General features: G+C 42.0%; 1 protein-coding gene across 1 annotated transcript in view; it reads left to right on the top strand.

Moving 5' to 3' along the window:
• The window catches only part of LOC145398038 (uncharacterized), a 151,586-nt gene that overhangs the window by 1,422 nt on the left and 131,779 nt on the right, over positions 1-18,385 (top strand). The gene's annotated exons all lie outside the window — the stretch shown is intronic.

Here is an 18,385-nt window from a genome sequence, read left to right as displayed (position 1 = left end):
CGTTTACACTGGAAACAAACTGAGCCCAAAAGTCTTACCTGCCAAGAACAACGTGCATGGCACAGAAAGTACCTATCATACATTCTTGGTCTACCAAGAAGGAATTATTTTGAAAGCATGTGTTATTGAACTACAGTATATCCCCAAGTTATGGACTCCAGTTTCAACAGCCAATTTGGTAGGGGTGTGTTGAGTGTTCTTTTACTCCATAACCTATATGTTGATGCCAAAAATAGGAAGCGGTGACGGCGGAAAGAGGGCGGTGGTGGTAGTGGCGGTGTGTGTGTGTGTGTGTGTACAGGGAGGCGGAAGGAACAGAGCCGTGTCATTAAGGCTCGTGTTCTAACTGGCTTTGGAGATTTCGTAACACGTCTTCTCTGGCAATTTATTATGCACTTTAGACTTCAGTAACTTCTTGCATGCTGTTTATGCAGACTATGTTAACACTTATATAAATATCAGACAAGACAATGTTAAGGAATAACAAGCACAATAAACTGGTAAGGAGGAGGTGTTACGAAGCCTCCTATGCCATGTTCCGATGCCTCCTATGCCACTTAGAAGAGCCTGATTCCAAGCTAGTGAGGACGGACACAGACCCACAATTTTTATTTAACTATGAAATGTGACTGAAAATATGAACAGTTTGACCTTTCTATCTCGTTGCTGTTACTTTATTCACAACATAACGCAACCTTATTAATTTCGCGTTCTCACTTGCGATGTAAAGATTACAGTCATATACTATGGGTTTGTTTATACCTTCACGTACGGTTTTATATATATATATATATATATAGTAATCCCTCCAATATCTGACGTAATAGAGCCATAGGCAGGTCTGGATAGCGGTCCTGTCCGGATATTGGGCCCCAGCTTATGGACTTGTACTTATGGACCCTAACTCAGAGAAACACCTATACAACTCCCTCTGGACATGCATAGCACCTATTTAAGACCCAAATCACACCAATAAGGCACATAAATGACTGAAATAAATGCAAAAGAAGCATAAAATGAGGGTTTAGAAGTAGGTTCATACAATATTAAACATTCTGGTGACTGGCTCCTGGACTGGTACTTATGGACCCTAACCTACCCTAACTCAGAAAAACACCTTCCTACTGCACATGCATAGCTCCTAACACCCTATTCACACCAATAAAGGACATTAAAGAGTGAAATGAGGTGTTTGAGGTAAGTATAGTATGGAAAAAAGTACAGTATGAAACATTCTGCCTACTTACAGCAAGTCCATGGCCACCTCGATGAATAACCGCCTCCTCTCGGACTCTGACAGTAAGAAGGATTTCCTGAAGCACTTCCAGTACACTGTTCATGAAGTCTTGCAAAGAACTTAGTCAATCGCACACAGAAATCCGTTCTCTTCACAGTGCGCACTCTTGTCTAACTAATGCTCCATTGTAACTTACTAAGTCTTGCACTCTGCACTTTAACTTTTCCCATTCTTCTAATAATTTTCTAAAGCGAAAACAAACAAGTCTATTTACGTTAAATTTTGTTCCAAAGTAGTCTTTTCACTCACAACTGTAAATCCTCAACACAACACACTGTTTTTTTCACTGCACAACACTGTAAATTCCCGTGTGGTCTAGTGGAGAAGTTCTTGCTGTTTATTCACTGTCAGAGTCCGAGGGTATCACTGGCAGATGACCTAGGGGTGCGTCGCTGGGTTGTGGTGATGGCGTACCCACTGCAGACGACTTTGAAGACAGCCGCAAACTCACGTCGAGCGGTGACTCCACCTTGGCTGATGTGCTGGGCTGTGGCTCGGAGCATGAGGGCCTGTCTTGGGGAGGGAATGGAGTGGAGCCAGGGCTGGGCACAGCCGGGGTCACGGGCCTGAAAAAACTGTCCATGGTTGATTGACGCAATGACCGACGATTCTGACGATTGATGATGTGCTGCCTGAAAACACACACTTCCTCCACAAGTCCCAAGGGCCCCATCTCCCTGTCGCAGTCCGGGTGTTCCAGGTAGTCTAGGACGAACTCTAGATGTTCCCGGAGTGCTCTCAGCTTGGGGATGGCTGGAGTAGTGTCATGCTGAGAGGAGTCCGCATCACCGTCGCCTTCCTCGTCGGAATCTTCAAGCTCGGTACTGACACCTGCAACTGAAGACGCGATCTCGATATCAGACAATGTCTGATACCCAGGATCGCCCTCATTGTCATCCAACCACTCACGAACATCGTCCACATCAACATTGTCACCGTGCGTAAGTAGCCGTGCATGGACGTCATCCACGTCAAACCCTAGAAAATTGTACTCCACATCCGTTCCGAGAAGCAGACGAGACCAACCATTTTCCAGAGTCTTCACAGGGACTTCCTTCCATGCACTAGCCCAGTTGTACAGTGCAGACTTGATGTTGTAGCAGCGAAGGTTTTCCAAAGTCTGCTGGCCTCGTGTGTCCCGTCCCTCCCTGCGCTCGTCCTCGACCTCGAGAACAACCATCACCTTGTCCAGGAACTTCCATCAGTATAGGCGCTTTGTTGCCACGATCACTCCTTGGTCCATTGGTTGGATGAGAGTAGTCGTATTAGGTGGCAGAAACATGCACCTAATCAGGCCATTCTCAGCCACCAAGTCCTTGTCGCACGGGTGGGCAGGTGCATTGTCGAGGAGAAGGAGGGCCTTTACCTGGTCACGCGGGATTCCCAGTATCTTCGTCTGGTAATTGATGACCTCCTTGACGAAGTGGTGGTGGAACCAGTCTTTGAAGATCACAGCTGTAAACCATGCCTTCAAATAATGGTACCAGACGACAGGAAGGACATCCATCACCCCACGAAGACACCGAGGCTGCTTTGCACAGCCAACAACAACGGGCTTAAGCCGGTTCATGCCGTTAGCACTGGCACAACACAAAGCAGATATCCGTTCCTTGGAGAGCTTGCGGCCAGGTACACGCTTCTCCGTCTCCTTGGCTAGAGTGTTCGTTGGCAAAGAGCAATAGAATAGAACAGTTTCGTCTGCGTTGTAGACTTGACCGAGAGTGAGGCCCTCCCTGTCGATCAAGCCCTTCACCTTGTGCCGAAACTCGTCAACTCCATCCTCGTTAGCGTCCAAAGCTTCCCCATGAGCTTTACGGTTGGTAAGGCCATGCCGTAACTTGAACGCAAAGAGCCAACCCTCGGATGCCTTGAAGTCTAGGACGTCGTGAAGCCTGGCGAACTTCTCAGCAGCAGCCTTCAGCTCCGTTCCACGTACCAACACACCAGCAGCACGTTGCTGTCGATACCAAATCAACATGGAGCGGTCGATTTCAGCAAACTTGGGAGTAAACATCACCTTCCTCTCCACGTTGCGTTTGCTTCTCGACGAGAAGTCAGCCGTGTACTGCATGAGTTTGTCTCGGGATCTCTTAATATCGAACAAAGTAGATCGGGCCAGGTTGAACTCGCGGAGGATGCGGGAAGAAGACCACCCCGCATCTACTTTCTCCAATATCTCCCGTTTCTTCTCCAGAGTCAACACCACTCTCTTCCTTTTCTCAGGTGGCGGGGCCATCATCACACACACTAAGAGGAGGCCCGAGAGGAGCAGGAGTGCCGGCAGCAGGTAATGCACCACCACAAAAGTGAGCACGTGGGCAGCCATAACGATGAGCGTGCACTCGCGGCGAGAGGTGGGCGGAAAGTGGGGAGGATGCAGCAGCGCTCTATCGGACGTCGGAGGAATGACGCACCACAACAATGCTCTCCCGCGCCGCGCGTGGCAAGTTCAAATTACGGGCGGGAAAAATTCGTTTTTTTTTTTTTTTTTGCGGTTTTCGGACCATTTTGGGAATACTGGATCCCGGGACGATTATGTCCGGTTAGTGGGGATGTTCGGATATTGGGCGTCTGGATATTAGAGTGATTACTGAATATATATATATATATATATACTGTACGTAATCTCATCAGCCGCTTGTGTGTCCACTGCAGGACCAGCCTATCCCGACCGATGTGGGGATGATACAGCCAATGTATCTACCAAGTGGCTTAGGCTGTCTGGTAGAGATTGTATGTACAGTAGGGTGAGAAGTGCTTGTAAGTGTAATTGTAGTGTTGGAGTGGCTTTGGATGTGTGTGTAGTCTATGAACCAAGTGTAATCGACCCACACAAGCCGACTGGGTGCAAGCATACTTTATAGAATGCGACACTGCTTCAACCACAGCACCATTTATGTCCGCCAAGCAGTACGTGGCCAGAAGAACGCTCCCAAAGTTTATTACCCTGGTGGGGTGCGAACCCTAGTTCTTCAGTGTACGAAAACGCACACTTTACCACTGTACCACGGAGGCTCCATATATACTGTGGATATATATATATATATATATATATATATATATAAGCAGAGAGAGAGAGAGAGAGAGAGAGAGAGTGGCGGGGCTCAACAGGTTCAGGAACAAGTATTCCCTATCTCCCAGAGCCAAGTCCCATGCGGTATAGTGGGAGATAGGAAGCGATGCCACCTTGTCTGCCATTACCACGCTAACAGACTACAAGTGCCTCCTATTACCACAGATGTCTATTGGAAAATTTTCAAAAAAATAGCACAAAATGGTGCTTTCAAAAGCAAATTTTCAATGCTTAAATTAAAATCTCCACCATATCATTTTTCTGACTATTCTAACATAAGACCACGACTTGAGGGCATGCAAAGCAAAATGACCCTTATGCTTGACCATGTCTTCAAGTTGTTTTAATAGTTTCTAGTTCAAGTTATTTCTCGCTTCGTTCAAGATAACTGTCTATCCATAGCAGGTGAGGTCAAGGTGCTTTATAGGGTCTTCTAACGATGACTGGACATAATGTTGATAAATGAACTTGATTATGATCTGCAGATTTACACATTGTGCAGTTACTGGTGTGTATATATATATATATATATATATATATATATATATATATATATATATATATATATATAAGAAATCTCAGGAAACTTATGATCAGAGACGAGATAACAATTCCAATAACCTGTAATTCCAACGAACAAATGCCTTACAAACATGATGACAGACTTGAACTTGGTGAAGAGGGCATGAAAATCGTCGAGCTGGAAGATAATGTCAAAGAAAAATATTTTGTATCCCAGCGATGCAGCAGATTTAAAAAACAGCATCCATTTATCTTTTTTTTTTTTTTTTTTTCATCAGGACGATGTAAACTCGAACTCTGTATCACTTTATCTCTGCATATATACAAACAAACATACACACACACACACACACACACATATATATATATATATATATATATATATATATATATATATATATATATATAAAAGAGGTACAAAGTAGGGTAGTGGATGTTGGAGTGGCCCTGGTGAGAGAGGATAGTGTTTGGAAACTCCTTGTACTGATGTTTGCAGATGATACTGTGTTGTTGAGTGAAGACGAAGGGGAGCTGCAAGGCTTGGTGGATGAGTTTGGGAGAGTGTGTAAGAAACGGAATCTAAAGGTGAATGTAGGGAAGAGTAAAGTGATGATCTTTGAGAGGGGTGAAGTCAGTGAATGTACAGCGAGGTTGGATGGTAAGGAATTGGAAAATGTGAGTACGTTTAAGTACTTGGGTAGTGTGATGAGTAAGGATGGAGGTTTGGAGGGTGAAGTGTTTGAAAGGGTACAGCAGGGAAGAAAGGTTGCTGGTTCTTTGAAAGCAGTAATAAGAAACAGGGAAGTGAGCATGGAAGTGAAAAAGTTACTACATGACAGTATTGTGATACCAACTCTAACGTATGGAAGTGAAGCTTGGACGTTGTTGGAAAGACACAAGTCAAGAGTGAGAGCCGTGGAAATGAGTTATTTAAGAGGAGCCTGTGGAGTCACATGGAGAGACAGGTTGACGAATGAGGATATAAAGAAGCGTTGTGGTGTGGATGTGGATGTGATAGGAAGCGTTATGAGGAACACACTGAGGTGGTTTGGCCATGTGGAGAGAATGAAGGGTGAAAGACTGACGAAGAGAGTGTATGTGAGTGAGGTGGAGGGGGGAAGAGGGAGGGGGAGGCCAAGGATGAGATGGAGGGACGGGGTGGAGAGGTATATGAGAGAGGGGGGTGTGAGTTGGGAGCAGGGCAGTGAAATGGCGGGGGACAGGGCGACTTAGAGGCGATTTGTTTGTGGCCACCCCAAACGGGATTGAGGCGTCTGGCAATAGATAGATAGATATTTATTTACATATTTATATATCCCACAGTTACGTTCATTTAGTGTGGCCACACTTGCACGAAAGATTTTATTACTGTTCTAGATGTTACATCTGCTTAAATTTACTTCCTTGTTATATTTAATGTCTGGCTCGCAGAATTTTATTAGGGGACTTTTTCCATCATAGTTCTCTCTCATCAAATAAGTCACTCAGGTTGTGTGATCAAGTTTTTTTTTTTTTTTTTTTTTTTTTACCGTCCTGAAAACTTTGTAGACCATAGGGGATCTTGATTATACTGTTTAGTTATGTGACACTTCCTGGATTATACTGTTAATACATCTGGATGATTTCATTTATTTCAAGAGAGGCCTTTGGAACTAGGGGGTTTGATAGAGACTTCATTAACCCTTCAGTACTAGAAACCTTCCTATATTGGGTACAAATCGTCTGGTGGTAGTAAGAATGTGGCAGGAATATTTCACAGCAGAACCAGACCTAATAATGTCAATTAATACAAAACACTTTGAATTTGGCGTTTTAAACTCAGGACTCAAGAATGTACAGGATGTCCAAACTTAAAACGATATAATTTAATCATTAGCAACACAGAAGGTTAGAATCGTCCTTCGCAGTAGCCGTTTTGTTTTCATCTGACATACGTGGGCCATTCTCATATGTAAACACTATGTTGTGGTTGCGTGAAATTTGATGAGTTTATGTTACGAGTCTCCCCTGTACCTAGTAATATTGATACTCAACTCTAACCCTTGATAAGACACCACTAACCCTAGTTCTTCGTCCTGAACCATGGTCGAAAGCACAAAGCCAGCAACCCTCTCTCTCTCTCTCTCTCTCTCTACTCAGTTTAACTGAAAAGTGTTAGGTATATGTGTCAGATTAGAGTAAATGCGCTAAAGATGACATCTAGCTGAAAAGCATTAGGGATCTTTGACGGATTATAATAAATGTGCTACAGCTGGAATCTGGTTAAAAAATATAGGAACCTTTGTTAGATTAGAGGAAACGTGTAATTAATGGTATCTAGCTTAAAAGTGTCAGGAATCTTTGACAGATCAGAGCTAACGCGCTATAGATGACCTCTCCAAACCTGTAAAAAAATTAATGATCACCGGTGGGAGGAACTAAATATTTTTACAATCAGTTTCCTGCCGTAACTTAGATCCTTTTGCAGGAAGAACTAGATAAATGGCAGATCACTATCCTTCCCACGATCATCCTGTAGAAAAGAGGTATAATCTTACTGTAAAAAAGTAAGGGTTACAGTCAGAAACTGACTGTAATTTTGTTCGTGAATGCATACGTGTCATTATTGGGGAAGCGTTAATTGGTCTTTTACACTGCCTAGATGCTGGGGAGGAACACTTTCATATGGTATTACTGATATAACTTGACAATTTCACTGCCCGGTTATGCAAACATCCCTCAGCTCTCCCCTTATACCACAAATGGAGGACGGTGGAATGCGTGAGAGGGTCAACTTCAACCTGCAGTGCACTGACTTTACGCTCCACATAAACTTGGGCTACAACTACTGGCACCACAATTTGTGTTGAACTAATGGATGGCTGATAAAGAAGCAGATTGGAGTTTGCTTCATTAGTCCTTACGATAACTATACATGGATATTTATTATCTAAAATTATCTTCGTCAGTCTATCTATCTCTGCCAATATGTCTATATTCATCTATTTACTTACCTATCTACGTACATATTTATCCATCAATCCGCCTACCGACTGTTAATATCTAAAATCAAGTTACCAAGGTTGTAATCTGGAGTAATTAGTTGGGAATCTATTAATGAAACTGTCCTGTACATTGCTAGACCAGCAGTTATTGCCACCCAGCCACGCTACCACTAAGATCACTGATGTCAGAAGAGTTAGACTGATGATGTTCTGCTGGCATATATATATATATATATATATATATATATATATATATATATATATATATATACTGTATATATATAGGCACAAACACATATAATTGTGCTGCACACATTACGGTCCTGTCTAGTCCTGTGAAAATACTATTAAGGGAGAAAACAGTAACATAACCTCATAAGCTCAAACAGACAAGCACATTCAAACGCAAAACAGCCAAACAACCAAACACACAAAAACGCTCAAATAAGTACAGTAGTTACGAAAAAGTATCAGAGAAGATGCCATTGTCGTGACGGGAATAATGGATTTCCTCACTTGTCAGCAGGCAGATTTATGCAGCGGAATGATTGGAGGGATTATCTGAGCTTGTTCTGTCTGTTACTAGCCGCTATAATTTCATCTGGGGGAGACCATTCATACTGGAAAAAATCATTCAAGAGCGAATCTAAAACGTCCACTGCAAGAGATATACCCATAGTTGACTGTAAGGAACAAAAATTAAGTATAAGAAGTATCACTGAAAGCGACAATATATTGAAACGAAGGAGGTGTGCCATTCCATGTTCTATCTATCGCTTTTCCTAAAATGTTGGAAGGTGTTAATGACGTAGCTTGATTGTTGTTGTTGGTGGTGATGGTGTGGTGGAGGTGGTGACAAGGATGGTGGTGGTGTTCACATTGTTGTTGCTGCTGTTGTTGATACTTTTGTTTTTGTTACTGTCGCTGCTACTGTTGATGTTTTTTTTTTTTTTTTTATGTCGGTGCCGCTTCTGTTTATGTTTTGTACTGTTATATTGCGGCTTTTTTTTATTTCATGTTTTCTATTATCAATGCTGTTCAACATTCTACGGATCCGAGGTGCAGTACCAGTTCTTTAGCGTTGTACCAGACAATTTGTAGAATGATTGTGTCTGTGAACTATCTGTGTCTGTGTCTGTATCAGTACGTGTTTGCGTCTGTGTCCGAATGTGTGTGTAAGTGTGTGTGGTGTTTTGTGTTTGCATGTGTATACTACATGTGCCGGTACGCTTACACGTGCAGTCGTAAATCTCTGTATTTGTATGTGGTGTGGTGTAGTGCAGTATGTGTTATATGGGTATACGTGCTCGGTGTGTGTGTGTGTGTGTGTGTGTGTGTTTATGGATGCCAGCTACATCCTTCCCCCAGTGACATGACTTAAGAGCGCCCATTACCACACTTCCTCCGAGGCCCTCCCGTTGGACCCGTCACACACTCCAGTGTCCGAGCCTCTTGTGTCTTCCAAGACGATAAAGTCTAGCAATCTGCTTATCTATCTGTTTATCTGTGTACAGATCTCTCTCTGTCTCTCTGTCCATCTATCTGTCTATCTGTCTGTCTGTATCTTTCCATCTATAGCTAAATGTCATAATTACAGAAGGAATGACCGCAGATTAAATGACTTCATGTAATTCCTTCCTTTGCTATCAGGTTGCCCTCCCTTGCACTCACATCTCCCCCCCCCCTCATTTATATATCTCTCCACCCCATCTCCATCTCATCCTCGCTATACTGCTTCCTCTCCTCCAGCATCTCACTCATAAATTCCTCAAGTCATTCTCTCATTCCCAGTCCTCTCCGTTTACTCATGGTGTGGCAAAACCTAAAACAGTATATTATCGTAGTTTAGGAGATATCAAGTTACTTTACATGCCGACAGTGACTGATGAGCACTTGGGATGCGTCAAACAACATAGGTCACTGTACTGTCTACAACATGTTTGATGAGGAATTGGTTTTCTCCATATATAATATCTGTTTCTACGCCGTGTTTGATAAAGAATGATGACCTCATATGTGTATAATACCATTCTGGCTGGCATGGTCAAATATTCAGGTGATGAAAATTGAATTTAATATATAATGGCACTTGCTGTGTGTGTGTGTGTGTGTGTGTGTGTGTGTGTGTGTGTGTGTGTGTGTGTGTGTGTGTGTTTTGGGCAGCCGATACTAAACATTCAAATCGCAACAGAAATGGCACAAAAATAGCAAAAAATTCGCTGATGTTAAAAAACTTGGTCCCATCACGATTGAAAAACTATTACTATATTTAATGAGCGATCACAATTTGACCAAAAAAACGCTGCTCCCTGCGCCCAGCATAGGATCTCCGTAGAATTTTTTGGCCATAGGTAGGACTAAGATATACTATAGGCCTAGCAGTAGCCGTGTGTCTGTGTGTGTATTTCGGACTTGCGTTCGGACAACTTGGGTTCCATTCCCGAAGCTGCAAATAACACGATCAATTGGTTAGCTGCAAAAAATCCAAGTGACAACGTTACACTAGAACAGCACATAAACGGACCATCATGGGACCTTCTATGTCGCCTTGACGGCCGATAGTGACAACATTACACTAGAACAGCACATAAGCGCGAGAGCCCTCCCCAGGAGCAAGTGCGAGGGGCTCGAAGGGTCCACGAGCACTTGTCATTACTAAAGATAATCGAACAGCTTTTGAACCGTGTTACATACATTTGCCCTCAACTGAAAAAATAAAATGTATTATGATAACCTTAGCAAAATACTGAGTCCAAAAAACGAGAGATTCATAAGTTTCCAGCTTTTGACGAAACTTTCTGAAACATTTGGTGATGGTAAACTCAATCTGACCTTTCTGAATTATTGCTTACAACACTTTATGATGCGGGATGCGGTGGAATCATAACTAACATCTAGAGGCGCTCCATAACTACACTTAAAAAAAAAAAAAATGAGGGTTAGCTTAAATGTTCGCGCAACCAGTTGTATTCCGGCTGACTGCCTTTTACCAGGGTGGAAGAGTATTGAACGACCCTTTTTTCTACATATTTTTCAAGGTTCCTATATTCATTTTATATTTCTTTATGGCCCTTCATTATTCGTTCTTCCGTTGACTCCACCTTAGCCCTCTTTCGATTTCATCTTCTCTGGTATTCCATTTCCTCTAACGCCAGATGGTTTTTATTAACATAAATACAAGGTCTGTACACTCACTGATGGGAGTGATTTTCCCCTGTAGCAGGATACACACCACAGTGTGAATTACGTGTGCCAGAGTTAGGATGTTTATATGTATTAGCTCCTGTTAAATTTTCCAAAAGTAAAATTTCATTTTGATAGGATGAAATGTCGTAAATTTGCGACTTTGCACTGTTATGGAAGTTTATGAATGCCACTGAAAATCCCATCAAACTTCGCTCAGTTCAGTTAACCATCCAGCATTTGCACTCCAATTGGAACGAATTTTCGAAACATTTATCTCTGTTTCAGGAGTGGCTCTTTATGCACAGACATTAGTGTATCACTGAGTGAAGTTAGTATGAGTATAACCATTCGCCCGTCCCTGTAACTGCCGGGAGAGGAAGCTCCGCCCTCTTCGGGCGAACATGCCTTGCATCGCATCATTTTCGCATATGAACATGGCAGTTAGAAGCCACCATCTATGAGAGATTGGCATGCTTCCTAGAGCAGTGTAAGGTAGCAGTGATCTCCGAAGACCACCCCTGGTATCTTAGCGGCAGATTGCCATGTCTTCATGCAGCTCTGTGACTTCTTGTCGCTCCACTGAGTCTGAAACTGACCCCGAGAGACGGACGTCATCAAGAGCAGTGTGAAAAGCGATGACCAGTGAGCAGCAGATCACCTAGTCTCCGTGCAGTTCTGTGACTCTGTATCTCTCCATTTACCAGTATTTTCTTCCTGTTTTACAGATTAAAGAGTGTTAGACAGTTTGAGTGCGTGAGTGAGTGAATTTACTTCCTTAAGTTTCTTTGTAACATAAGCATTCATTTTGTAACTTAAACATTCATTTTGTTGTAAGTAATAATTTGCAGCTTTCCTTTGAGCTCGATTAAATGTAAAATCGCATTTCATTCTTCCAAGTTGTTCTTAATTTACTTTCCTTCCAGCTTGCACAAACTTTTCTTGATACTAATCACGACTGGTAGTTAATTCTTACGTATTAATTCGTAATAAAATCGTTGTGCAAACTAGGAGAGGGGAAAGCAAGAGCCAGGTTTAGTATTACTAAGTTCCAGGATAAATTTGTAATTGTCAGGGGGCAGGTTTTCTCTAGAGGCCAACAGTATTTATTAATTCAGCATCGTTGAGTGATTCGCTCGTGCTGAGTACTATTAAAAAAGGAAGTTTACAAAAATATCGTTCCCTAAGGATTGGTGACGTAATTCAGAGCAAAGTAAAATTTAATACTTGAAACTCATTAAGTCAAAAACTTGTAAAAAACACCCCATTTCCTTTTGACAAGAAGATCCACACTGTTGTAACAATCATAAAGTGTAAACTAGGTCATCTAGTTGAAGGACTTAATAATTTCTTGAGTGTGAAGTTGCTATAAAACCTGCATTGCACCTCCCTCCATCCTTTCCCCCCATTCCCTTTCTGTGTGTGTGTGTGTGTGTGTGTGTGTGTGTGTGTGTGCTGAGTCATCAGACTGTTGTTGTTGCTCACGGAAGTGGCTGGATGGGTGTGTCGATCGGTGGGTGAGTGGACTAGAGGAAATTAGATCGACAGTGGGAATTATTAAGTCATCCTATGAAGGTTATAAATAGTTCACCAAGGAAAAGGGAAAATCATCCGAACAGATCTGGGGAGGGGAACAGGTGTATGGAGGAAAGTGGTTAATGCAGGAACAAGTCCATTGAAGATATTAGATTGGATGAGGGTACTGACCTTAAAAGGATGTAACCGGAGATGGTGTAATTTCATAAAATACAATATGTCAGTGCATGTGATGCAAAGTATATCGGTTAGGAAGAAATGTTGCAAATGTTACTAAAGTAAATAAATTGATGACCGTATTATAAAAGCGGAGAGTGCAAAGGTTTTAACAGGAACCACCTTTTTAAACGTACCCGGTAACTTTTGATGACTATAGTGATAATTCCTGGCCTTCCTATAGCGTTGCTAGCTACACTTTACAATGGGGAATGGAAGCTAATCACAGGCATTGTGGCCAGGAAATGTGAGAAACTTCGCTTGTTTATTCGTGGGCTAATTTTGAGTAAGTAATGATACGTCAAAATGGAAAAAGTTCTCGATCCTCTTGTTCTGATGGCATGGGTGAAACGGTCTCCTTCATACTTAGGCCATAAGTCATCAGTAAGTGTAGCCCCTTCAAGGCTGAGAATTGCACTTATGTATTAATTAAAAATCGACCCCAAATACGATCTTGAAATTCATTTCACACCAGCCGGGTGTTCCATAACTGATCTTAAAAAATAATAGACTTACAACTACGCACACTCAGTTTTAGTAATATGGCGTAAGATCTGTCTCACCGTTCCTTCCATTCATCTGCGTATTGTAGTGGGGAGAGTTATGCAAAACCTGGATGTTTTCCTCCTTACGATAAATATTGCGACCTTTTACCATGAAGCTTAATTAAGTCCAACCAAAACAGGAGGAATTTCGTTTTGATCATCGTGGTTTCCTAAAGGAGATTATTACTCATGTAGAAAAGAAAGCTATGAGTAAGCGAGGACTGGAAATTAAGTCTGGTTCGGGACAACATTAATATTCTATTCCAGTTAGCACAAGATGATTTTACCCAGTTAACAGTGAGTCATAGGAGATAAAATGTTAGTATTGATACCATTTACACTTTCATGGTGGGGACAAATAAATCTATCCTATTTTTTGTAAGACAAAGTTGTTCATCTGGGAGTGAATCAAAGGGATTTCGTGTTAATTCAGGTACCAGTAACATTCCTAAGATTGCCACCGCTCTGGTAGTCTTTATATGATAACGCATGCAACTCTCCTCAGCTGACAGTGAGTATAGGGGCCTAAAAGTATTACAGTAGTACCAGTAACACTCTTACGTTCGGGACAACGCCAGACGATTTTCAAGCACAAGTGAGTTAATACTGCACCATTAACAGTGATGAGGTCGGGGTAGCTCTGCTGCTATATTCAGCTGAAGTCAGACGATTTTATTCAACAAAGAATGGGTCGTGCGAGCCTTAGCATAAAACCCCTTCAATCCGGTGACGCGTTTTTCCACTTTATTTTTGCCGTTTTCGGATGATTTTATTCAATTAAGGAAAGGTCCCTTGAAATGAAGAATCTGAATATGGCCTTCAGTGACTCTTACACTGCCTTGGTTCTATTTCATTACTAAATATATTCTTTAGGAGGCCCTTGGGTGGGAAAGGAGGTCCGGATGATGATGCTGATGATATATATATATATATATATATATATATATATATATATATATATATATATATATATATATATATATATATATATATATATTGTTACGGAACAGAGAAAGATAATGTACACTTTAAGTGAGAATACGAAGAGTCACTACTGTCCCGTAAAGTTCCAGGTTCAAAACAAAAGAGTTAGGTAAAATTACAAGTTAAAGTTTAATGCTTAAATTAACAACAAAACATTCAGGACTCATAAGGATAATGTAATGGCAAAAACAGGTTAAATATATAGTTAACTGCAATAGCCTCTATTAACACGAAATTAGCAAGAATAAATTTATCTAAGTCAGCCCTGATAAAATGAGATACCAGATAATACTCAGTGAATGCCAGATAAATAATTACAGATACAAACTATTATCAAAAATGACTGACATAAAGAACCCCACACCAATTACAAAAACTTCACTAGGCCTACAAATTAAACTTATGCTATACAGCACAAGAAAAAAATACAACAACAGTTATACTCAAATTACACACAGCTGCTAGATGGTTGGAGACTTCTTGAGCACTCACAATAATAATATCTGTACAGGGGAGGACAGAGATGTGAACAAAATGAGGAGCAGATCTAAGTGGCAATGATGCAGAGACTGAGCTCATTATATAGGGGCCAGCAGAGCCCGACACAACTTGTAATAAGGACGCGCAAATGAAGCGATGGGGACAAACGGTCGACAATCCCGCACTGAATAACAGAAAGGACGACTTACTCTACTATAACGGTAGAAGGGGGGGACTGAGGCAGAACACGCTCGTGATCAAACATGCAGCAACTGTGCGTTAAAAATCACAAAGGATGATGAAATCATAGGCTATGTAACACCTCCCCACAAAGAAAAAGAAATTTACAAAGGAAATTTCTTATTACTCTAAACAATCTGTCTAAAGTCTAGATAAGCAATCTGCAATAACATTTTCTTTCCCCTTGACATGTTGTATGTCTAATGAATACTCCTGAAGAAGTAGACTCCATCTTGTCAATCTCTGATTTTTATCTTTAAACTTACTAAGGAATTTCAGTGGGTTATGATCGGTATAAATGACTATGGGGTCAAAACCAGAACACAAATAAAATGAAAAATGCTGTAAACCCAAAATCAAGGCCAAAAGCTCTTTCTCAATAGTTGAGTAGTTCTTTTGAGGTGGAGTGAACTTCTTACTGTAATAAGATACAGGATGTTCAATACCCTGATCATCCTCTTGCAGCAAAACAGCCCCAGCTCCTGTATCACTTGCATCAACAGCCATCTTAAAAGGCTTAGCAAAATTTGGAGTAGCGAGCACTGGCTGACTTAATAGAATAGCTTTAAGTTTGTTGAAAGAGGATTCACAGTTATCGGTCCAGACAAATTCAACTCCCTTTTTCAGTAGGTCTGTAAGTGGTGATACAAGAATTGAAAAGTTAAGAACAAATCTCCTGTAATAACCTACCATTCCCAAAAATCTTTGTAGCTCTTTCCTAGTTTTAGGTCTGGGAAGATCACTTATAACCTGAACCCTAGCTCCTGGTGGTGCAACATGTCCATCACCAATTACATACCCAAGGTACTGAACTTTAGCTTGACCAAACTCACACTTTGATAAATTAGCTACAAGATTAGCATGAACCAAACGGTCAAGAAATTTACTGACATGGCATAGGTGATCTTTCCAGTTGTCACTGAAGATTAATACATCATCAATATAAACAACACACCCTGCCAAACCCTCTGTTACAACATTCATGAGCTTCTGAAATGTGGCTGGTGCATTCTTCATACCATACGGCATTACAGAACATGCAAAAGCCTTTCCTAGTGTTACAAAACATGAGATCTCCCTAGCACGTTCAGTCATAGGTACTTGCCAGTATCCCTTTAACAAATCAAACTTACTTATGTACCTAGCCTTTCCGATCTTGTCTATGCAATCTTCTACACGAGGGAGAGGGTAAGTGTCTGTTTTAGTTATCTGATTAACACGTCTGTAGTCGATGCAAAGCCTATGTGACCCACCTGGCTTAGGGACTAGAGTGACAGGAGAACTCCACTCGCTCTGACAGGGCTCAATCATCTTGTGGTCCAACAGGTAGCCAAGCTCCTTCTGGATGAGAGGAACTTTCACTGGGTTCACACGGTAAGGAGGCAATTTAATTGGCTTTGCGTCTCCAACATCGACATCATGCATCAACACAGTAGTTCTTCCTGGAGTGGCACGGAACACTTGCGGGTACTCCTGCAGTAATGCCGAAAACTCCTGCCTTTCCTTGGGAGGTAGATGAGAAAGCTTAGTCTGGAGATCATTCATGATATCAGGATTCTTCCCCAAACTATCACTCAGGCTCATGCTGCATGGGAGAACTTCACTTGTAGACTCGGGTGGAACAGCTACAGTGCAGACTGGATTATTTTCGTCCCGCCTGTGATATAACTTTAGCATGTTGATGTGACATAGTTGCTTGCTCTTTCTACGATCTGGTGTGGCGATGACATAGTTGACATCACTGAGTTTCTTCTCCACGAAATAAGGGCCACTAAACTTGGCTTGAAGAGGTTGCCCATGAACTGGTAGCAGAATCAAAACCTGATCTCCTGGCTGAAAGTGGCGTAACCTGGACTTCTTGTCATACCAAGTCTTCATCTTCTCCTGAGCAGCTCCTAAATTCTCTCTCGCCAGCTGTAAAGCAGTGGACAGCCGTTCTTTGAACTTCATCACATACTCCAGCAGGTTGACGTCATCTTCCTCCGACAGCCAGCATTCCTTGAGTAACTTAAGGGGTCCTCTTACTTCATGGCCAAACAGTAGTTCAAAAGGTGAGAAGCCCAGTGATTCATTTGGAGATTCTCTTGCGGCAAACACAACGAATGGAAGACCTTTATCCCAGTATTTCTGATGTTCCAAACAGTATTTCTTGAGCATTGATTTGAGTGTTTGATGATATCTCTCCAACGCTCCTTGGGTCTGGGGATGGTAAGCTGAAGACGTGATCTGGGTGATGCCCAACTCTTTCAGAGACTGCTTGAAAACGTTTGACATGAAATTACTTCCCCGGTCGGACTGTACCGCCTTGGGCAGACCAAACTTTGTGAAGAACCCTAGCATTTCCTTAACCACGTTCTTTGCTGAGATGTTTCTAAGTGGAATGGCTTCAGGATAACGAGTAGCCATATCAATCATGGTCAACACATAAGAAAATCCTGAAGAAGTCTTAGGAAGAGGGCCCACAATATCCACCAACACACGGGTGAATGGCGCCTCAAAAGGAGGAATGGGAACTAGAGGTGCAACCTTTTCGGTCTGATTACACTTTCCCACAACTTGACAGGTGTGACAAGACTTACAATACCAGGAAACATCCCTGAAGATACCTGGCCAGTAGAAGTGTTTCAAAATGCGTGCCACAGTCTTCCTCACTCCAAGGTGTCCTGCCAAACTGGAATCATGAGCCACTCTAATGATATCCTGCCTACAAACACGAGGGATGACAACTTGATGTACAACCTCCCATTCACAGTCGGCTGTTGCTGTTGGGGGTCTCCACTTCCTCATAAGTACTCCTGACTTTACATAATAACAAGTAGAAGCACCGGCTGACTCTTCTTCACTGTAAGCAGAGTTAGCTAGACCTTTCAACTCAGGGTCAGCAACCTGCAGCTCAACCAACTCTTGACGAGACAAATTATCAACACTACGGGGTACTGCCTCATCTGGTGAGTGGTCCAAATTAGCAAGAAAAGTGTCAGCTAGGATAACATCATCATCATCATTATCCTCTAAATCACCAGTAACTTTAGACTTAGCCCTAGTGACAGCACATGCAGGGAACACATCAGGGACATCACAATCCTGGGACGCAGCCACTGGCTCACTAGACAACTGAGGAGCTGGACACACTTGACTTCCACCAATATCATTTCCAAGTAAGAAAGTTACACCTGACATTGGGAGTGTCTCAACCAACCCAACCATAACAGAACCATTAACAAAACCAGACTCTAAATTCACTCTGCACAGAGGAACAGAGAAGTAATTATTCCCTACACCTTGTAAGATTACAGTTTCATCAGAGGAATTAAAATTAGAGCCT

The sequence above is a fragment of the Coenobita brevimanus genome, chromosome 5 (genome assembly GCF_032717465.1).
Source record: "Coenobita brevimanus isolate Jiangsu-jjx chromosome 5, ASM3271746v2, whole genome shotgun sequence".
In the NCBI taxonomy this organism is placed as follows: domain Eukaryota; kingdom Metazoa; phylum Arthropoda; class Malacostraca; order Decapoda; family Coenobitidae; genus Coenobita; species Coenobita brevimanus.
This window is presented reverse-complemented; position numbering and strand designations above follow the sequence as displayed.